The sequence below is a fragment of the Diadema setosum genome, chromosome 21, assembly GCF_964275005.1.
Source record: "Diadema setosum chromosome 21, eeDiaSeto1, whole genome shotgun sequence".
Lineage (NCBI taxonomy): Eukaryota > Metazoa > Echinodermata > Echinoidea > Diadematoida > Diadematidae > Diadema > Diadema setosum.
The window spans coordinates 22373900-22380318 of record NC_092705.1 but is presented as its reverse complement, the minus strand read 5'-3'; positions in this window follow the sequence as shown (position 1 = coordinate 22380318).

The window sequence follows — 6419 nt, the reverse complement described above, 5'->3', positions numbered from 1 at the left end:
CCTTATGTTAATGAAGGTGAACTTGTCCTTTAAAGATGAGCGTACACTTTGATGCACATATTTGCTGACGGGCATTATTCCTGGTTTTCAAATGTACCGCGGTGGGCAACAAATGAGATTGACTCAATCGGGTCACCTATGAATCGCCATGCTATCAGGTCTTTAGTCAAAGTAGCACCAACATGATAGAAGACAAGCCACTGTATTCCTCCGCTACCATTCAATATTTCATCACACAGCTGCTGACAAAATTGGATTAACTCTAATACGTTTGTGTAAATACAAAAGTTAAAGTCACAACAAGAGCTGTATGATAATCTTCATGAGATGTAATGCCCACATCAAAATACATTTGGTGACACGTGCCTTGTAATGCTAACTCACAATCTGGAAGAAGATGGCCTACAAATACCGTAGCTTTGGAAATATCAATTACTGTAAACATGTACTACAGCCCTGTAATGCCTGGAGTTGCAATTGATTCTACTATAATACAAGCACCTGCCAGTAATGGAAATCAATAGTCCAATCAAATGCACATTACTGTATCTCTTTATGATACAGAGCAACAACAACGACAAAAAAATGCATATTGATAAAAATTAGGATTATACTGTATACATGGTATATTTTGTCGAGCCAATTATTCTTATGAATTTCAAGTGTTGACTGGTAAGCACAAAAAATGATTGGCTCCTGTTACACAAATGCACGCTCCATGGGTTACAACTTTGGAATCACTAACTCTTTTTCTAACAAGGGATAACACTTCCTGCTCACTCTGCCACCATAGTTTTCGGTCATGAATCCAACGGCAAACAAAATTTTCTTACTACAAACTGTAGTCCCAATTCGGGAAATATTACATTTGTGATCACAAGGCGAATGCAGTACATGTACATACCCATGAATACACACATAAAGCAAACAAGGCTTTGGAATGAAATAATGATGTTGGACAGCGCCCTTGTCTGTTACCATCGAAACAATGTGGCTCAGTAGATAAGACCGTAACTTTCAATAAGCCAGTTCACAGTTACAATCTGAACATGTGCAGATAAAGGTCATTGCAGACCTTCTCTTGAAATGGATTTACAACTGAGGTATTCAAAACCTAGATAGGGCTTCTTGATAACTGCGTTGTAAATGAACCAGGTGCAGATTGGCATTTACAGGTGAATGTGCACTCTTTTCAGCAAGATTAACAAAAGTCATTCATGCAGCACTGACATGTAAATTAACACTCCCTGCATGGCTGATTTCAACTGCTCTTCTCTTGAAGACTATTCCATGTATTGCAAAGTCTGTGGTTGGAGAGGTCATTGCAGACTAGTGCTAACTGTGAACTGGCTTATTATGAGGTCCCCAGTTCATGTCCCTCAACAGCAGTGGTTGTGCCCTAAGGCAAGGCACCTTATCACCATTGCTTGGCTCTTCCCACATGATTTAAAACCATCTACACTTTGCACCTGTTCATCAGCATTTAATTGCTTCCTCAGTGTCCATGCAAACTATGTCTTCACTCAAAACACAAACACTTCTGCAGCTGCTATAGCGGTACAATAATGTCATACCAACATCTGGCTCGACAGCAATATTCAGACTAGTCTTTCAGAACAAACACTGTGAGAACCTACTCTCTGTTGCCTGTATGAAAGGCCATTACCTATGAAAGGCTAAGGGTTGTTGGCTATCTCGGACAATGTCTCGGACACGATGCCTACCCAGCACAATGACCTCTCAAAACAGACAGCAAGTTAACAGACAAAGCATGTCTCTCCTGACCACTGACAAAGCCAGGAGCTTTGATGGTTCTTGATCATTACAAGCCCATCTAGTGATTTTATGGATCTCCTTCATACATGGCTATTCAATCCACCTGGTCCTGCAGAGCACATTTCAATACATAGCACTAGCTGTCAGATGAAAGCTTGTTAGTCTCGTGGATACCTGTCTAGCAATCAGGAGATCCTTGGTTTGAGTCCAAGCCAAGTATGTATGCCCATGATTTTTTATCATGGCTACTACTGAAACACTGAATAATCAGTGCTTATCTATGTCAATGAGAGGGTAATGTGTCAATCAGTTGCAATATTATGTAATATTAGATGGCTTAGACAGTTTCTGGTATGTGATTGGTCAAGAGCTCGTCACATGATACTGTTTGCGAGGATCGCAAATGTTCTATTTTCCCAGCTCGTTATATTTCACCAACTGGTCAAATGAATATATTTCTTCCATGTGTGTCGCCCTCTTACGGTTGAAATAAGAACAATTACACCAATATAAGGGTGTGGGACCACATCGGTAACTGGGACGAGCAAACGATTACTATCGATTGCTGCAGTCTGGATCGATATGATCTGTTCCCCCCCCCCCCCCCACACACACACGATGTACGTGAGAGAGTAGACGGCATGCACGGCGCGACGCGGAGTACCGTCATGCGCTAGATAGGCTTGCCTGGTTGGGGTAGGTACCGTACCGATGTACCGTTTACTACATGCACGTATCACTCGGCCCGCGAAGTTTGGATTCACACTTCCAAGTGGAACCCCGTTTTGTCTATAAACGACGACGAGCTCGATAAGAATTTGGAGGATAAGGATTCTAACTCCACTAAACATCTCCTAAAACAAGCGAGTTAATAGTCTGCGAGACATTTTGTTCAGTTCAGTTCTTAGAACGAGGACAATTCATTCATCTTTATTGACGTAACTTATTTAGACTAGTCTAGATCTAACTGTTGGCCTAACGTTACATCGAACAAGTGCAGGACTACGACACCGAGTAGACTGGTTTGCAAATCACTGTGTTTCTACAATGTTCATCTCTGCAACAGAGTAAAAAGGAGACTGATTTTGAAATTGCTGCAGATTCCTGATGACAGAAGGTAGGTACTAGGCCTAATGTTGTAATGTCTATACCGGTCCTGGCACAAGACAAATTGACTAAAAATCACGGGGAAGAAAAAGATGATGCACTGGGCATGGGGAGCCAATTTGATTCTAACGTTAGTTCTAAATTAGGCCTAACATTTAACAAACATTAGAATCTAACTGTAAGGCTACCTGTACTACGAAACAAATGTCAAATGATAAAAATTGCCCAGCAGTAGGCCATAACGTTAGGCCTAAGAGTAAAGTTAGAATTGTTTTGTGAGTAGACCCTAGAACATCTGCTGATATCTTTTGGACCTGAGCCTAACCTATTGAATATAACTATAAAGCGTCGTTAGGACCTACTGGACTTGAGCTTAACGTTAGTAGGGCCTACTGTCGTTAGAGGACCGCTGTACAAAATCGCGACAGCGCGCACACAGCGTCTGGTCGGGCTAACATGAGCGTATAAACTGTTAGGCTATGCGTCGTTAGTGTAGGCTCTTCTGTAAAGCATAATCAAGGGCAAGGCCATCTAATATAACAGATATCAACTGGTAGGGGGTGGAATGTAACAATCTTTGGAACGCCAGGAAGTTATATTTTCCCTCGTGATCATATTTTCCCTCAGCGCTGCGCGCTTTGGGAAAATATAATCCCTTGGGAAAATATAACTCCCTGGCGGTCCAAAGAATGTTATATTCCACCCCGTACCAGTCAATATCTGTATACTACTTGGCACTACTGGACTCTACTGTTTTGAGCAAAATTTTGAGCAAAACTTTGGCAAGCCTCTGGCCGTGCATTTTGGGGAACTCGAGAACATTTGTTGCATAAGGTGTGAATGAGCTTTGACAATGTCTATCAGTGAGTTCATTGTCATCCATGACATGGTAGGGAGATACCAAGCAGAGCATCCTAATATCCCAGTCCCTCCCCCCCCCCCCCCCCCCCCCGAAGAGGAGATAATGTTGCCCTTCAGTACACCCCTTCATTTTGTTAAGAAACGAACACACAACGATATGTCTACATCACTGCCAAACACTTAGACAATAAGAAGAATGGAAACAAAAACTTTATCTTTGAGCACCATGATCTAATTTTTGCAATAAACTTTTCCACCCCCTTGGGTTTCCCTAAATTCATGAATATCTGAATATTCAATCATGTATTCACATTCTTAACAACTGTGACTGTCCATATGGTAGCAATTTCTTGGGGGGGGGGGGGGGCTCAATACCACACAACCTTGAACATGTTTGAAAACTGTAAACACAATAAACTTTTAGACATAGGATCAGAGAAAACATGCCATCCTACATGATGTCATCTCTATCCCTTGCTGTACTTTGTTCTCTCATTGGCACCCATACTGGAGTCCTTCCTCTGTCCACTGGCCCAGATGTCTAGAAACTAATTGTCAATGAATAGAGATTATCTAATCCCCCTAATCCCTATTGTGTAACCATGGCCTCCCTTCCTGTTGGACTTAAGGCACATTGGCACATGTGAATGGGCTTGCTAGCTTTACAACTAGGTCAAGTTTGGATGAACTCCTGAATGCTGATAGAGAAAGGTTCACAAGTTAAGCTACCTGTCTGGACACATAAAGGGTTATGCAAGGTTTATTGCACCATGCAACATGCAGGATGACAGTGGTAAGCCTGTTCTAGTTTTCTTGTAGCAATTTGATCCATTTTTCTTTTCTTTTTCATTTAATCCTCATTTTCCTCTCAGTCGGAATCTGGTGGCGCATCCACAAAGGTTGAAATCATGAACACAGCTTCCTCCGATGTCATCTTCTTGGTCTAAGATTGCAGATGATGGGGAAGAAAAACAACAACAACAACAACAACAAAATTAAAATTTGTCAATACAGTTCTTTCACTTGGGCAGAAGGGGCTCAGATCTTACAAACTATAAAGCAAAGGCATTTCTCATGCTTTTAAATAAAAAGTTCAGAGTAGGGTTAAACACAACAGCTACATTTTGAATGCTTCATATCATTGTACTTCTATATTTCAACAAATTGTTGCCCATACATGAGGCTGACATTCTGACATAATCTTACAATCCTACAGGTCATTTTTATATTCAAATTCCACAATTCTATGCAGAGTTTTTTCATGTACCACACTAAAGCACTGTGGTCTGATACAGTGCAGTCTGAAGCAGTGGTCTGAAACACTGCTGTCTGATTACGTCAAAAGACCATTCATTGCTTCTCCCTGTTGTTTACATTCATTCATGTATTTGACATCAAGCACTGCAAAGCATGGGGGGGGGGGGGCTCTTCCTCTCAATGTATGCCATATTTCAATGGGGGGGGGGCCTCCGAGGCCCCCCCTCGACGTTCCGCGCGATGTATCGCCAACGCGAAAAGCTATCGCCGCGACGTTTCATGACTTTTTTGTTTCGAGTCTACTTCATCTTTTTACACCAAATTTGCAATGCCCAGGCGCACGGTTCCGAAGTTGCGCATAAATATGTACGTGCATGTCAGACCAAAAATTGCTCAAAAACGTGAATTCGTGTACAATTTGAATGCAAACTGTGCTTACAGGCAAATTTCATAAAAGCGTGATTATTTTGGGGTTTTATTGATTAAAATCAATTAATGACATACTTTCTTGTTTGGAACACTGTCGCGGACAAGTTTCATCAAAAAAACAATGAGAAACATAATGTCGAAAAAAAAAGAAATACATAAGAACTTTAAAAAACAATAAAATACTTAAGAAATTTTTTCTGATGGCACAATTTTTTTCTCTTATATTTGCTCAGGACACTAAAAAGAATATTTACACAAAAAATGTGCCTATTTTGAGCTTTATATAGTGATTTATACCAAATTGTCTGATTTCATGCATCATTATGCATAAATTAGCATAATATTGCATAAATGATAATTTCTTTTTTTTTAATTTAACTTCGTGGTACTTTAGATTACGTCATAGGCAATGTGTGTGCCAATTTTGGTCGCGATTGCGCAATTGACGGCCAAGATCTGGAGGGGGGCCTGGGAGTTAGGGTTAATATGATTATTCTTCACATATGACAACACCCAGAACTATTATGAGCTATTATGCTGAAATTGCAAAGATCAAGTTAAAAAAAAAAATTGGTGTATGCTCCAATACAAGTACTCTTTTGACATATTGCTTGGTTGTAAATCAGGTAAATTGCTGTTGAAAAGAATGCTTTGAAAGAAAAGTCTTTCAGGACACGAATCATGCCATCACCTGATTTTCTAAAATTATTATAAGAGAAAGATGTTTTCAAACCTGAGTTTCTGGATCTGCATGCTTCCTCTTCCTCGTCCCTGGGATAAGTTCTTCCTCAGAGAGACCACTGATGAGAACAGAGTCACTTCCACCATTTTCTTTGACACCACCTTGGTCCTCTCCATCTTCTTTCATGACATCCCTCGCCTCTCTTTTCTCCTCCTTTTGCTCCTCCTCTTCCTCCTCCTCTTCCTCCTCCTCCTCCTCCACATCTTCCTCGTCTTCCTCCTCCTTGTCCACTTCTGTCATCTCTTCC